This window comes from Pseudonaja textilis, chromosome 9, assembly GCF_049901715.1.
Source record: "Pseudonaja textilis isolate UNSWEBS1 chromosome 9, rPseTex1.2, whole genome shotgun sequence".
NCBI classification, from domain to species: Eukaryota; Metazoa; Chordata; class Lepidosauria; order Squamata; family Elapidae; genus Pseudonaja; species Pseudonaja textilis.
In genome coordinates, this window is record NC_141998.1 from 5,564,837 (window position 1) to 5,581,699 (window position 16,863).

Genomic DNA, 16,863 nt, shown 5'->3' on the forward strand with positions numbered 1-16,863 from the left:
TTCAATCACCTCTAGTTAAAATTCTTTAGACCTTTGGCTCTCTAATGCAGGGGTCTCCCCACAACTTTTGGGGTACCAGGGACCGGTTCTTATCAGAGTGGCCACTGTTTCGCGTGCTGCCTGCATCCCACAGATGGGGCTTCGTTTGTTTGCACAGTCCGGTGTCTGGCATGCCATGGCCCGATGCCAGTCCATGGAACCAGGGTTGGGGACCTCTAACCCAATGAACTGGGAAGAACAACCTCCTGCACTGCTTCCACAACAAGGGCCTTATTCTCTAGAAAAGGTGATGTCAATGGAAGCTCCAAGCCGCAACCTTAAATTCAGCCACACTGAATTCAAACACTGGAACAGCTTCCTTGTCAGGATTCCAGCAGTTGCCCCCATTTAAATCGTGAGTCTCGAGCCAAACTTCCAAAACTTAAAAAAGGATTTATTAGGATTAAACATGCAAGCACTGCCTGGGTGTAGCTGACTCTGAGACACATCATTCATTGTCACCCTTGACCCTGGTTTTCCCCCAACCCCCTGGGTGTATCCTAATTCATATTCTCCAATGGGACACATCCATAGCCAAGAGTCATCAATCATGCTCTCTAGTTAGATAATTGTGCGGCAGAAACTTCAGTCACCTAGTTACTATCTTTGAAAAACTATTTATGGAATGCACTTTCGATTTCCAAGCTGTCGCATTGCTCTATCAAACCCCTTTTCCCCGCTCCCTTTCTGTTGGCGACTCCATAGACTATAGAAATATTTTATGAGTTGACATTCCTCTTCTGATAAACTAGATTAAGTGTCCTTCCGTCTACTGAGAATTATCACCCAACACATTTGGAATGCTCCATGAACCGATCCTCAGGGAACTCTGAGTCGCTCCAAGAGTGAGATGGGGAGGCATACACATTTAATAATAACCGCCTAAAATTTATTCTTCTCATCTCATTCATTTCCAAACCTTAGCAAAATCAATCCTTTGTGAATGTAAGAGCAAGAGTTATTCCAACGATTAGCAACTGTAGGGTTTGGGGAGAAACCTGAAGTTATTCAAGCGTGTTCCCCTCACCGTTATGTACATGTTAAAAAGAAAAAACTCTTTATAAAGATGAAAAAAGAAAAAAAAGCTGTGGTGGAAGTCATTTTTTTTAAAACTACCGGTTCTGTGGGTGTGGCTTGGTGGAACGTGGCATGATTTGGTGGGTGTGGCTTGGTGGGCATGGCAGGGGAAGGATACCGTAAAATCTCCATTCCTGGGGGAAGGTTACTGCAAAATCCCCATTCCCTCCCCACCCCACTAACCTGCTTTCCGGCTCCGTTCTCCTGTGCAGGGCAACCAAAGGAGACCCAGCCAATCAGCTGGGATACGGGAGGCAGATAATAGATGGGGTTGGTGGGGCCAGTCAGAGGTGGGATTTGCCGGTTCTCTGAACTACTCAAAATTTCTGCTAGTGGTTCTCCAGAACTGATCAGAACCGGCTGAATACCACCTCTGCGAGCTACCTTCTCTGAATATGATTGATTGACTGTCAATTTCAAGGACAGAGAATTGGGTCCTTAGCCTTCTCAAATGTTCTCCCAGCAAGCAAAAGCCACTTTGACTGATCCTGCATTTATCCCAGTAACATTTCCTGCACAGATTCTGGAAGTCTTCTGAAATAAATGGACATCTCTGTATAACCCTATGGCAACAATTCTCCAGGAATGTGTACACTTCATTTCTGTGGTTTAACAAAATGCATTCTTTTTCAATGAACAATACAGGCAGTCCTCGACTTGCAGCCAAATTGAGCCCAACGTTTCTGTTGTTAAGCAAGACAGGTTTTGCTTAAGGGAGTTTTACCCGGGAACACCGTAACCGACATAAGTACAGGCCAGTTGCCGAATTCTGATCACGGGTCCATACGGCTGCTGCAACATTCAGAATAGAGTCATAAGTCACATTTTTCAGTGCTGTTGTAACTTCGAACGGTCACTAATCAAAGTTGAAAACTATCTGTGCAAGCGCCAATGTTCCGGTAGCAAACATTGGTCAGGACTGAGTAGCATTTTGCACATTGGAACTTCTCTATAAATACCGGCTGTGTTTTACTTCTAGCTGATAGAAGATAAGAGTTCCAGAATGCTCACAGACAGAGCCAAACCTCAGTTCTCGATCCTGGATCCAGCAGGGCCCTTAAGCCAATCAGGAAGCAAAATCACTCACTTGAATATTCTATTTCTGCAAGCAGTATAACATCTAACATATAATTCAGGGTAGCTTAGGGAGAAACCAAGAAGAACATTGGCTCAAACATCAGCTCAGGACTTTTACTGTCTACGTATTAATTAGAAAAATATGAGAAGTAAGCAATATTTCAATAACAAGTTGAGTTTGTTATATAAGTAACTGGACAGGCACAACAGAGACCTGGTGGGAGAATAGAATAACAGAGTTGGAAGGGACTTTGAGGTCTTCTAGTCTAACTCCCTGCTCAAGCAGGAAACTCTACACCAGTGGTGAAATGTTACCGGTTTGGCCCGGTTCTCCCGAACCGGTAGCAAAAAAACTCCGAGGATCAGCTGAGGTGAGAAAGAAGAGAAAAGTGCAGGATCAGCCCTCTCACCTGCCCCGCTACTTTTCTGTTCTTTATCCTCTCAGCTGATTGGCGTGGCAAGCCTCAGCTGGTGTTTGGAAAGCTGCGCATGCGTGCATGCGTTAGGATCGCGCATGCGCAAAGTGCGCGATCACTGAACCGGTAGGGAAACTGGTAGAATCCCACCACTGCTCTATACCATTTTAGACAAATGGTTGTCTAATCTCTTCTTAAAAACCTTCCACGGTTGGAGCACCCACAACTACTCAAGATTTCTGCTACCGGTTCTCCAGAACTGGTCAGAACCGGCTGAATACCACCTCTGATCTTAGGGCAGTTAAAGAACTTTCAGGTGATCTGGCCAAAGCACTTGGGATTTTGAGAAATCCTTGGGAAGAGATGAAGTGCCAGCTAACCACGTTGTCCCTAACTTCAACAGGGGAGAAATATAGGAGTCAAGGAAATGTAGTCAAACTAGAGAAATCTTGAAAACAATATAATAATCACTAGAAGTCAGCACAGGTTTGCAATACTAAGTTTTGTCTAATTCTTTTTCTTTTCTTTGGCTTTTTGGTTAATAGCCTTAGCAGATTGTGGATACGCTGTGGATGCAATATATCTTGATTTTACCAAGGGATTTGACAAAGGTATCCCGGGACATTTTGACATGCATACTCCTGTCCTTCCTGGAACAACATTTACAACCTGGACTGAGCCTCCCACTTGTAAGGTACGTTTCAAACAAATTCCTCTGTCATCTGTTGACTGTTTATATCTGGAGTTCCTCCTGTTCCTTTCTCTGCTGGCTCACAGCATCTCACAACTGGTTTTGATTTTACATTTCAGTCCAGATACATTAGCAGCATATAAAACTTTGGAGTTACTCTCAGAAATGAAATGTGGTCGAGAGTTCAAAAAATGGCACTCGTTTTTGTAAACAAAGGATATTGTTAAAAATCGAGGGATTAAAAAATGCCCCCATTTTAAGAAAGGGTAAAGAGTTATAAAAATATGAAGTGTGGTTTTTATTTTCCCATTTTGGTCTAATCTCCAAAAAGCTATTGGTATTATTTTAGTAGGAACAATATGGTTTAAAGATATACCCTATTTTGGGTATTTATTATTATGAAGAAAAATAAGTTTGCTAAGCATGGGATGCAAGAAAAAACATTTTTACTATCTAATTTGTATGTATATTATTATACAACTAGCTCTATACCTGTGCTTAGCTATGAAATTATGTGATCGGGCTTTGTTTTTGGGGAGGAAAATAAGGGGCGGGGAATTCTGCCTCTACCTACCAGTATCCATTGGTATTCCTCTGGCTAGCGTCCTGTCAGTGTATGAGAGTTGAGGACTGTTTGGAAACTGAAAGAGTATTTGCTGTGTGAGCAAGAAGGAGACCGCAAGGAGCCTGGGCGTGGCTTAGCTCAACTGTTCTATACTAAAGCTGCTTGGTGCTGTGAAACTGAAACTCCTCTCCTCTACTTGTGTTTTGCATTTGGAAGAGATTTCTTTTCAGGTGGGGAGGGGAGTAGAACTCTTTAGCATCAGAGCGTGTTAATAATAATAATATAGGAAATATTAATGCTCTGATGGTCATTTCGAAAAATCCTTTCTTGGTGAGCACTAGAAGCCAAGAAGAACATACGTGGCAAATTTCAAATTTGTAGGCTTTACAGTTCTGGAGATTTTGTGATGATGCGTGAGTGGCATTTCGCTTTTATATATATATATAGAAGATAGGGGAAACAGTACCATCCTTAAGAGTTATAGTCTTGGGTTGGTTATATGGGTTCAACTGACCTCTTATTAAACTAATGGAAGTACTAATCAATCCTATTCCATGTGGTCCCAATTTAATGATATGTCAAGAGTGCATCTCCAAATGCACTCAATGATCTTGAGTGCAATGATTTTAAGTTGCAGCTGAATGCTAGAAAAACCAAGAACAAAAAGAGAGGTTGGAGTAGAAGCAGATATTAAGGGAGGGGGTCTCTCTTTGGTCTTCAACCCGGTATAAATCAAATGAAAATAAAGGTTTTCATCCACCAGCATTTTGTTCACTAGAGTTTAAGGTGAGATCAATTTAGTTCATATTTTAAGTTAGGACAGATCATTGCTTACAATGTAGTTGAACGATTAAAACCAACTGAAAGAGCAAAATATTTAAAAGAAGAGTTTAACAGAATTAGGCAAGATGGACAGGGCACATGATCAAAAATATCTATCAATTGAGCTAGATAGGTAGAATAGTAGGGCATATAAATACATAATAGGTAAATTTACCTAGACCCGTAATGACGAACCTATGGCATGCGTGCAACAGGGGCCATGCAGAGCCATTTGTGCTGGCATGCGAGCTGCAAGCAAACTTACCTCACTGCGCATGGGCATGCCTCACTGCTGATTTTCAATGGTTTGAAGCCTTTTTCAGCCTCCCGGAAGCTTGAGGAAGACTTCTGCAGGTTTCTGCAGGCTTTTCAGGATGAAAACTAGGCCTGTTTTGTCGCTTCCTGTTTTTCTGAAAATACCAGAAGTGATGAAATGGGCCTAGTTTTCGGCCTGCAGAAGCCCGCAGTAGCCTGCAGAAGCCTTCCTCAAGCCTCTGGGAGGCTGAAAAAGGCTTAAAACTGCCGAAAAATCAGGTGTGAGGTGCAGTGCAGGTAAGGGGGCACGGGGTGGGTGGGGATTGCGCGGGCATGCGTAGGGGGCGTGAGGGGGCGCATTGCCTTCTGGGTGCTAGCACGCGAGCACGAGCGTGCAAGCGCGCACAATTTTTGGCACAGGAGCCCAAAAAGGTTAGCCACCACTGACCTAGAGATTATCGATTTTAATCACTCATCATGTTCATATAACATTTGTGTATTTATTTGTTGGATTTATATTTCACTTATTCTCTCGTGGCTGGATACACCAGAATTTTCCTTTGATTTTTCCAACAGTTCTCTTGAGATATTACTTGGTCTCATAACAAAAAATCTGCAATCAAGCAATCAAGGACTCCAGAGAGCACCAAGAATTCCACAGTGCAACCCTGATCTAATTTAATTTCTATCCCACCATTATTTTTAGTTAGTTCAAGGCAGCATCTACACTTAATGCTCCCACTGCCTATTTTTCCCACAACAACCGCTGTGGTACATGGTATTGTGGCCGCTGACAGCTGGAGAAGCTGGCAGCAGAGTCGGACAGTAGTGAGGAGGTTGGGGAGGAACCTGGGCCAGTCCTGGAGGCTGAGGAAGGCTCGGGTGAGGGCTCTGCATCAGAGGCAGGGATGGGGCCAGGGCAGGCTGGCAGTCATCCGCTGCCTTCGGGCATGGACAGCTGTGAGACAGGGAAGCTACGTGGAACCGGTTCCCAGTCTGTGCATGCGCAGAGGTACCAAAAGGAAGGCACAATTAAGAACTCAGAGTCAACATGGGAGTGAGGCCACAGGTGGATGATGAATGCCCCCTCCCGTCAGGATTAAAAGAGAAGCAAAAGGGGAGGGGGCTTTTGCAGGAAACAACTCGCTTGTTTGGCCATTTGTTCGTTCCAGCCTCATGGAGATTTGTCTGTATAACCCAGCCCTTCCCTGCCAGCACTGAGTGTGGAACTATTTACTAGGCAGCGTTTCAAGATTGATAAACGTAATTACGATAAAGCTCATTACCATACCTTTGCAAGACTGTTTGCCAAGCTGTTGGCTGACTGAATGAAATAAATCCACATTAATGGAATAAAAGAGGTTTTTGCCAGGACTCAGAATTGACTTAGCGCTTTTTGGGGAAGGCCTAGGATAGAACACATGGTGCGACTGACCCAAACTCACCCAGCTGGCTTCAATACCCAAGGAAGGACTAGAACTCACAGTCTCCTGTTTTGTGGTCCTCCACCTTAGCTAGTGCACCAAATCATGGTAGATTATGCTTCGCTGTAGTTTCTATAGTGATAAAATAATTAGAGCATCCGGAAGACAGAAGAAATCCTGAGGTCCCTTCCAGCCCTATAATTCTATCTTCATCACACTTCCTAAGGTTTAGATATCAAGAGAATGTAGGTCCTGCATAAGGTGGACAATCTTCCTGCAGTTTATCCCAAGATGGTTCTGGGTTTGTTTCAGCCTCCCTTACCCAGGTGAGCTCCGGCAATATCCTCCCTCAGTTAGGAAACTTGCTCACTGAATTCTTACCTAACATTATATTCAACTGGAGTTACTTTCTGTAAACCAGAGTCCCCCAGCCTTTATGGCTTTGTGGACCAGTGGGGCGTAGGCAGAGGTGGGTATTCAGCTGGTTCTGACCAGTTCTGGAGAACCAGTAGCAGAAATTTTGAGTAGTTTGGAGAACTGGCAAATCCCACCTGACTGGCCCCGCCCCCTTCTATTCTCTGCCTCCCGAGTCCCAGCTGATTGGCTGGGTCTTCTTTGGTTGCCCTGTACAGGAGAACGGAGCTGGAAAGCAGGTTAGTGGGGTGGGGAGGGACTGGGGATTTTGCAGTATCCTTCCCATGCCATGCCCACCAAGCCACACCCACCAAGCCAGAACCAGTAGTAAAAATTTTGAATCCCACCACTGGGCGTAGGGGAGATGGAATGGTTCTGCACAAACAGCAGATGAGTGTGTGTGTGTAGGTCTATTTGCCCGCCGTTCACACAAATGAAACACATGTGCTTGCCTGCTGCTCACATGAGTGGAGAATGCATGCATGTGCACATTTGCTACTTCCATAGCCCAGTCCCGAAAAGCCTAGCACCCAGTAGTGTGCTTGAGGGTTGGGTGCCCCTCATTTAAACTACGGCTTAGTTTGACCTGAATGAGATCACTGCAAATCAGTTACTCTGTGTCCCTCACTTCCCAGAGATGCTTGGAAGATGAATGGACAGTCCCTTATGCATCGCCTTTAATTTTCTAAAGGAATGGCAGAAAATAAATGTAATAAATGAAGAAAGCGTTCCTTATCAGAAGCGGGATGAGAGGATAGGACATACCTAGCTATTTTTAAAACTTTAAAGACAACAATTTCACTCAATGATGCCTTTGAAGAAGTAGATAATGTTAACACGAGTTTGAAGAACCTGTTTGCTGCATTGTTCGTACCGTACACACCAGGAAGTTGGTTCTGTGTATTTCTGCCTGTATATAATAATGACACCATTCTATTCTTGGTATGTGAGCTGAAAGCCAAGGCCATGATGGTGAATGTATGGAACGCATGCCAGAGATGTGACAAAAATTGCGCTCACGTGCCAGCACCCAGAAGGCATGTGTGCACACACACCCGCCACCCCCTTACCTGCACTGCGCATGTGGGCGACTCCAGGCTGATTTTTCAGCCAGTTTGAGGACTTTTTTGGCCTCCCAGAGGCACGAGGGAAGCCTCTGCAGCCTTTGGAGGCCGAAAAACAGTCCCGTTTCATCACTTCCTGTATTTCCGAAAATACTGGAAGTGATGAGATGGACCCATTTTGAGGCCAAAAAAGGCCTCAAATGGGGTGAAAAATCAGCTGGGAGGCACATGCATGCGCAGTGCCGATAAGGGGGAAGCGGGGGGATCGTGCACGCATGTGCAGGGGGTGTGGGGGGCGCACGCATTGCCTTCTGGGTGCTGACACATGAGCACAATTTTTGGCACAGGAGCCCAAAAAAGTTAGCCACCAGGGGTATAACCATTTTCTTCCACAAGCTATCTGTGGCATTTTGCACCAGCTGCAAAGTCTAGAGTCAACCTCTGGGATAGCCCCGTGTTCAACATATGGTAATAATCTAGTCTTGGATCCCTTCCAGCCATATTATTATCCGTTCAAGGACCGGCCCCGGGTAGAAAAAGGCCATCCATCCCACAGCAAGACTGAGTCCAAGAGAGGTGATTTCAAGCAACACTCACAAGGAAACAATGGCTTCTTCAGAAGGAAGCTTAACTGTATCCAGAGTGAGACCCTGAAGACGAGAACTCTGGCACTTCTGATTTGTCAACACTCACTTTCATCACTTGAACGTGGATTTTTATTTTATAACCCAATCCTACGGTTTCTCCTAGAACTGGAACTTGGTTTGCAACCTCTTGCCAGAATTGCAATTCGAGTCTACCAGACCCTCTTTAGAAAGAGAGAGAAGGGGGGGGGGGAATGCAGATAACATTGCCAAGTTATTTAAATATCTAACAATGTATGTTCTGTTGGTAAACGTTATCACACATCATAGTAGCACGGCTTACCTTACAGCACAAAAGAATTGCAGGCAACAGAACAGCACAAAGCATCCTGGCTCTGGCTTTGAGAAAAAGAGTGAAGGGATATAGGTACCTCTAGCAATATAGCTCTAAGTTGGGGAGGGAGGAATGAGAAGGAGGAAGGAAGGAAGGAAGGAAGGAAGGAAGGAAGGAAGGAAGGAAGGAAGGAAGGAAGGAAGGAAGGAAGGAAGGAAGGAATGGGAAGAGAGAAGAAGGGGAGGGAAGGGGAGAGGGAGGGAAAGGGGGAGAAGAAGGAAGGAAAGAAGAAAAAGTTGGAGGAAGGAAGGAAGGAAAGAAGGAAGGGAGGAAAGAAGGGAGAGAAGGAAGGAGGGAGGGAAGGGGAAGAGAGAAGAAGGGGAGGGAAGGGGAGAGGGAGGGAAAGGGGGAGAAGAAGGAAGGAAAGAAGAAAAAGTTGGAGGAAGAAAGGAAAGAAGGAAGAGTGGAAAGAAGGGAGGAAAGAAGGGAGAGAAGGAAGGAGGGAGGGAAGAGGAAGGGGAAGGAGGAAGGGGAGGAAAAGAAGGAAAAGGAGAAGAAGGAAGGAAACAAAGGAAAGAAGGAAGGAGAAGGGGCAGAAGGAAGGAAAGATGGAAGGAAGGACTTTTAAGTTTGCTTGCTGGAAAGTAGTTAAACAGCAAAGAGTAGGCTGAGACACAGATAAGGGGTAAGCAATTAGAAAATGGTATGAAGATACCAAGTCTACCTTCCTCCTTTGTTGAAATTGCAAATAAGGTTAGTTTTCTTCTGAGGCACGCAGAGGTAATCAGCGCACCCACTGTGACCGCTAACCAGCCCAATTATCTGCTATTCCTTCCTCGCCTCACTTTCCTTTGCGGACCAGAGAAGACGACAGTCTCTACCTGTCATCTCACAGATCAACAATTGCTGCAGGTCGGGCTTGTCTCTTACCCGTTTGTCATGCAGAAAGCACCGTGCAAATGCCATCTCCTTCCCTTCCCCACCCCCCACCCCCCGTTTATCACGTGCCAATCAAATAGGTAATTCTCTGGCAGAGAAGGGATGAAGATTTGCTTCTGGGAAAACCCTTCCTCCTTCTAGGTTTGTAATTCTGTAAGGGGAGAATCAAAGGAATGCTCCCTACTTCGCTTATCTGATGAATCTGATTTAGCTTCCCAAGGGAGGAGTCATCCCTTTGGCGCTTTCTGGGAATTCAGAGAACGGGTCTGGGGAAGCCCCAAATGGCAAGTGAGCAAGGCGGACAGAGTGATCAGGAAGGCAATTTGAGAAGAAGAACGAGGCGCTGGAGGCCATCCATTTTTCTTCAGAAGGCTAAAGCTACACGGGGATGTGAGGCATGATGTGGAGCATAACATCCAGCACTTGAAATGATGTTGCATGAAGGTCCAGTCTGGGTCAGTCACCCAGGGACCAGAAATTTAGTCTTCCGAGCTTTTGGACTGATGCTGGAGCCCATCTTCAAGGAACTTCTCTCCTCCAGAAGAGAGAGGGAGGAAGGGAGAGGGAGGAAGGGAGAGGGAGAGAGACAAAAGAAGGTGAAGGGAGAGGGAGGGAGAGAGAGGGAAAGAGAGAAAAGAAGAGGAGGAGGAGGAGGGGAGGGAAGGAGGGAAAGAGGCAGAGAGAGAAAAGAAGAGGAGGAGGAGGAGGAGGAGGGGAGGGAGGGAGGGAAAGAGAGAGGGAGAGGATGAGGAGAGAGGGAGAGAGAAAAAAAGAAGTAGAAGAAGAGGAGGAGGGGGGAGGGAGAGAAGAGAAGAATGGGGAGGGGGAGAGAGGGAAAGAGGGAGAGACACAAAGAGAGAGAGACATGGATACCTGTTTCCCATAGAAAAGAAAACACCGAGAGCCACAAAACCTGAGTAGGCGTGGCTGTGTGTGTGTGTGTGTGTGTGTCATGTGACTCAGTGGGAGTGAGTGACATCGAGTTGGAGAGAGAGAGAGAAGTTCCCTTAGGATGCTCGAGCGCGAGTTCAAAAGCTCGGAAGACCAAATCTCTGGTCCTGGTGACCGAGCCAGAGTGGATTCTGCAGTATTATCCTGGCTCCCGTATATCTGCCTTCCCTCGTTAAAAGAATGTGGTGGACGTTTTTAGAAATGGCAAGGCACCAATGGTCACCCATCAATAGGGTCAGGCTATAATAAACACCCAATGCCGGTTATGGATAATCCTTCAAGAGTTTTCAAACAAATAGATACAGGATGTCCTCAAGTTAAGCCCTTTGCCTATTGACCCTTCGAACTTACAACGGCATTGAAAAAAGTGACTTATGACTGTTTTGCACGCTTACACCAATTAGGTAAGAGCCATGGTGGTGCAGTGGTTAGACTGTGGTATGGCAGACTGACTCTGCCCACTGCCAGCGGTTCGATCCTGACCAGCTCAAGGTTGACTCAGTCTTGCATCTTTCCAAGGTGGGGAAAACGAGGACCCAGGGGCAATTTGTTGACTCTTTAAACCACTTGGAGAAGGCTGGAAAGAGGTAAGTAAGTCTAAGTGTTATGGCTGTTGCTATTACAACCATTGCAACAGCCCCATGGTGACGCCAGCAAAATTTGGACGCTTTTTAACTGGTTCATATTTATGACTGTTACAGTGTCCTGGGGTCGTGCGATCACCTTTTGCGACCTTCTGACAAGCCAAGTCAACAGGGGAAGCCACATTCATTAAATGATCACACATGTTGTGGTTCGCTGGCAGCCGGCAGCAGAATTGGACAGTGGGGAAGAACAGGGATCAGTCCAGAAGTCTAGAGAATATTTGGACGAGGGTCCTGCATTTGATGCAGAGATGGGCCCGGGACCATCTGGGAATGGGGTGCTGACTCTGGAGCCTCCAGAGGCTCTTTAGAAACAAAAGGGGCAACTTGGGAGTAAGGCTGGGAGGTGATTGCCCCTCCCATAAGGTATAAAGGACAGGCAAAGATGACAAAACCTTTGCAGGAAGCAAAGTTGTTCGTTCAGTTCAGGCTCGTTCTTGAAGCTCTTTGTGCTTCGGTTGGTTTTTTTTCCTAGTTCATTTGACATTCCTGTTATTGGCAGCACTTCACGGGAAAGAAAGGTGGGTGCTTATCTCAAGGGACTGTTTGAGATTCATTACTGGCTGGGAATGGAAACAATTCCCAGCGTTGCAATAAAACAAGACTTGTTTTTAAAATAAGAGTGTGCATAATTACGGTCTCAGAAGCCTTGGTCAGAATAACACAATTCACTTAATAACAGCAGCAATTCGCTTAACAACTGTGGCAAAAAAGGTCATAAAATGAGGCCAAACTCACTTAACACATGTCTTGCTTAGCAATGGAAATTTTGGGCTCCATTGTGATCTTAAGTTGAGGACTATCTGTAAATATAACACGATGCCGCAATGAAAATCTGAACGCTGTTGAAGGAGTAGGGTGTGCAAAGAATAAATTGTATTACTAAATACATTGTGCTCTGCTCAGACCTTCCAAAAATGTAGAATATACTGTCATGCCCCTGTTGTTTGAGGGAGAGGAGGAACAGGTGAGAGGAGTGGAAGTGTGGCTCTGGAGGTTGTGGAGGAAGTTGGGGAAGGGCAGAGGCTGGCTGGGCAGTCAGAGGAAGACCCAGGCCCATCCCCTCTCCATCCTAGGGCACGCAGGGAGGAGTGGATAAGGGAGAAACATGAATGGCATGGTCTACGGGGGAGGAAAGGGCCTTGATCCCCTTCATGGGCTGCAGCTGTGAGGACTGCTTAAAAGGACGGACATGCACATAGGCCAGTGCTGCAAACAAAGCGCAAAAATATTTCTAGTCTGTCAGTTCTTATCTGAGTTATGGTGTCCTTCCCAGTGTGTGTTCCGATATCTGTGGACGTCTTCAAGCCCTTATCTTGCCTGGTCTCCTTAATTGCTTCAGTGTGGTTCGTGTTGTTTTTTTTCTATTTATAATTTATAGGAATGTTTAGTTTGAATGGCATTTCTTCTTTTTTTCTAACTGTTTGTGGGGAAGTTTTTTGTCTCCGGTCACGGATATTTGGAACTTCGAAGCCAAGTTGAAGGAGTTAAAGGGGCTTCACCTGTTTTTGTGACTGTGTTGCGTTTGTATCCCACCCCGGGTCATCACATATACTAATTCAGAAAGCTTAACTGCTAGCCAGGGTGAAACATTATGACAGGTGACATGATCGCAGTGTTCCAATATTTGAGGAGCTGCCACAAAGAAGAGGGGGTTCGACCTATTTTCCAAAGCACCAGAAAGAAGGACAAGAAACAATGGGTGGAAACCTATCAAGGAGCAGCCTAACTTAGACCTAAGAAGGAATTTCCTAACAGTCAGAACAATTAATCAGCAGAATGACTTGTCTCCAAAAGTTGTGACTGATCCATTATTGGAGGTTTTAAAGAAGAGTTTGGACAAGCATTTGCCTGGAGTTTCCTGTTTGAGCAGGGAAGGTTGGACTAGCACAGGGGGCGCCAACCTTTTGGACCCCAGGGACCACCAAACTCATAATTTTAAATCCCGCAGACCACTAATATGAATTTTGACTGACGGTGGCTTGCTGACGTGGGTGGGAAAGTCGGTCCCATGTTCCAGAGCTGCAGGAGTCACAGGACTGGCCCTTTGGTCATCCCAGAGCAGCTGCTCCTCCACCCGGGTGCACCGGCCTGCGATGGATTGGAGAAGCTGCTCCAGGATGACCAGAGGGCCAGTCTTGTGACTACTGCAGCTCTGGAATATGGGACCAACTTTCCCACCAACATCAGCAAGCCATCCTGGGGGGGATTTCCCACCCACCCTCGTTGGTCTTACCCTCCAGTTCCAGCTCGCGTGGCTCTACTCAAGGTAAGGTTTGTGCTTGGCTGAAGGATGGGGGCCAGTGGGAGGGCAGTCCACGTGGGTGGCGCATCCTTGTGTTCCTGCGCAGCCTGGATTTATTGCTTTGGAGGAGGGGGACAATTCTCATCAACATTTTCTCGTGGACCACCAGTGGTCCCCAGCCCACCAGTTGGCGACCACTGGAGTAGATGACCTACAAGGTCCCTTCCAACTCTGCTATTCTGTTCTTATTTTATTATTGTTTTGTTTTTAAAAGGAAGGGTGCATATTTTTTCATGGCGCTTCATTACCTATTATAACATGGCATAAATATTCCAGCACTGCTAATAATTTCTTCTCACCAGATTGGAATCCAGACACTTCAGCAAATATGTGTTCAAGTACAAGGGAAATAATTCATTCCGATGGCCTGACTGTCTAAACAGGATTTCTCAACCTTGACTGTGTGTGGACTTCAAATCCCAGAATTCCCTAGCCAGCCCTGGGGAATTGGTCTATATAAGCATGGGTCAAGCAGTGTAAGCAGGGATAAACCTATCTTAAATGCTTTTGTATTTACATAATTTAGAAAACTCTTTCCAGAATATCACAGCGGAGGGAAATCACACTTCCCAAAGGAATGCTTTGAATACCGTAAAAATCTGCATATGTGAGCTCATGTATATGTAAATGGACAGTAGCTCTCTGACTAGAGAGAGCCATAAATCAGGATATTAACGAACTGTACAAATGAGGATTTCTGAATGCTTTTTGAAAAGATATTGTTTTTCACTATAGGGAATAAACCACCCTGTTTCAGTGAAATACGGCCTCTTTGGGCACATTTACATTGGCATCTTTGGGAGAATCTGTACAAGTTGCTGCTCTGCACTCAGGCAATTGCTGGACTATTTCAAAAGAAATATCCATTTAAGGTTATCACTTGATGTCTCTCTAGTACTCCAACGTATTTCTATAGAACCTGCTAATATTTCACTGACGCTTGCTTAAAACATTAGCACGTGATGTTTGAAAAAAACCCACACTACTGTTAAGTGTTAAAAACAATAACAGTGGCTGATTAAAATTAACAGAATAACAGAGTTGGAAGGGACCTTGGAGGTCTTCTAGTCCAACCCCCTGCCTAGGCAGGAAACCCTACACCATTTCAGACAAATGGTTATCCAACATCTTTTTAAAAACTTCCAGTGTTGGAGCATTCACAACTTCTGGAGGCAAGTTGTTCCACTGATTAATTGCACTGTCAGTAAATTTCTCCTTAGTTCTAGGTTGTTTCTCTCCTTGATGAGTTTCCATCCGTTGCTTCTTGTCCTGCCTTCTGGTGTTTTTGAAAATTGATTTAGACTCCCTCTTCTTTGTGGCAACCCCTTAGATATTAGAACACTGCTCTCATGTCAGCCCTAGTCCTTCTTTTCAGTAGACTAGACAAACTCAATTCCTGCAACTGTTCTTTATATGTTTTATCCTCCTAATCATGTTGAGACTCTAGAAAAAGCGCAGAGAAAAACAACCAGGATGATTAGGGGACCAGAGACTAAAACATACGATGAACGGTTGCAGGAACTGGTTGGCCTGGCTAGTCTAGTTAAGAGAAGGACCAGGGGAGACAGGATAGCAGTCTTCCAATATTTGAGGGGATGCCACAGAGAGGAGGAAGGGGTCAAGCTATTTTCTAAAGCACCCAAAGGAATAATGGATGGAAACTGATCAAGGAGAGATTCAACCTGGAAATAAGGAGGAATTTTCTGACAGTGAGAACAATCAACCCATGGAACAGAAGTTGTCTTCAGAAGTTCTGGGAGCTTCATCCCTGGAGGCTTTCAAGAAGAGACTGCCATCTGTCAGAAATGGTGTAGAGTCTCCTGCTTGGACAGTGAGTTGGACTAGATGACCTACAAGGTCCCTTCCAACTCTGTTAATCTAATCTATTCATCTTTATTGCTCTTTTCTGTACTCTTTCTAGAGTCTCAACATGCCTATCACAGGACACCTGGCTTTTGGGAACCTCAGTCCAGCTCTGGAAGAAAACAAGCTTCTTGTTCACACTGGATGCTGTCTACCAGTGAGGATTTTCTGAAGAAATGTCACTGGCACATTAGCTCAGCTTACACAAAGTCAAAATTCTGATTCGGATCCTTCAAATCAGGAATTTGGCTTTCAAAGAGTGGAAACTGCTTCTGGATTTTGTGCTTGTGATGGAAAAAAAAATGAAACTTTGATTTCGCTCATTAGATAGGTTTGTTGTTATAGAAATGGCTAGTCTATATTATTGTGTAAAAGTAAAACCTTGAGGCAGTTATGTTATTATCTTCTACTCAGAGATTCAGAAGTCAGTGCTTTCTTCCCCCGCTTTTCCCCTTCTACCCCACACGGTCTCCTTTCCCCCTTTTCCTCTCTTAGTTTCCCATTGTTTTCATTTTCTTCATATTTTATACTCTGATCAATTAATAAAAAATGATAAACACCCAAAGAAAGAATGGAATTGGAATCCTATTCTGTACAACACTCTTAATGAGTTTCAGACCTAGAAACAAACAAACGGTATTGTTTTTAACTACCAGAGCTAGAAATTTCATAGGAGATAAAAAAAAAAAAGAGGTTCTTATAAAAGATGAAGTTCTAACTGAAGACTGCATGACACATAAGTTGTTCTAAATTCTCAGACTGCAATCTTAAGCATGCATAAATGGGAATAGAAACCAAACAAGACTAGGAATTCATGTGGCCTGCAGGCAGTAAATTATCTGCTCTACTTCAGCATAGAGGTGAAATATAGAAAAATCACCTTTTTCTCAAAGGGTGTCTTCAAATCACAGGTAACTCCTCAACCGTACGATCACAATTGAGCTCAACATTTCTGCTGCTAAGTGAGACATTTGTTAAAGTGAATTTTGCCCCCATTTTATGATCTGTCTTGTCACCGTTGTTAAGCGAATCACTGCAGTTGTTAAATTAGTAACATGTTAAGTTAATCTGGCTTCCCCGTTCATTTTGCTTGTCAAAAGGAAACAAAAGGAGATACTGCAACTGTCACAAATATAGTCAGTTGCCAATCGTCTGAATTTTGATCCCATAACCATGGGGATGCTGCAACCGTCATAAGTGTGAAAAACGGTCAAAAGTCACTTTTTTCAGTGCCGTTGTGAACAGTCACTAAATGAACGGTTGTACGTCAAGACTTAAACGCCAACATTGAATATAAAGGTAAAGGTTCCCCTCGCACATCTGTGCTAATTGTTTCCAGCTCTAGGGGGCGATGCTCATCTCCATTACAAAGCCAAAGAGCCAGCGCTGTCCGAAGACG

The 16,863-nt window shown here is 44.8% G+C and overlaps 1 protein-coding gene and 1 long non-coding RNA gene across 2 annotated transcripts in view; one reads left to right on the forward strand and one right to left on the reverse strand.

Moving 5' to 3' along the window:
• LOC148125022 (uncharacterized) overlaps positions 1 to 3,380 on the forward strand; it is a 60,693-nt gene extending 57,313 nt beyond the window's left edge. Inside the window, exon 4 of the long non-coding RNA XR_015744615.1 lies at positions 3,164 to 3,380. This is a non-coding gene — a long non-coding RNA (uncharacterized LOC148125022). The remainder of the gene's footprint in view (positions 1 to 3,163) is intronic.
• The window catches only part of BMP1 (bone morphogenetic protein 1), a 176,246-nt gene that overhangs the window by 153,519 nt on the left and 5,864 nt on the right, over positions 1 to 16,863 (reverse strand). The gene's annotated exons all lie outside the window — the stretch shown is intronic.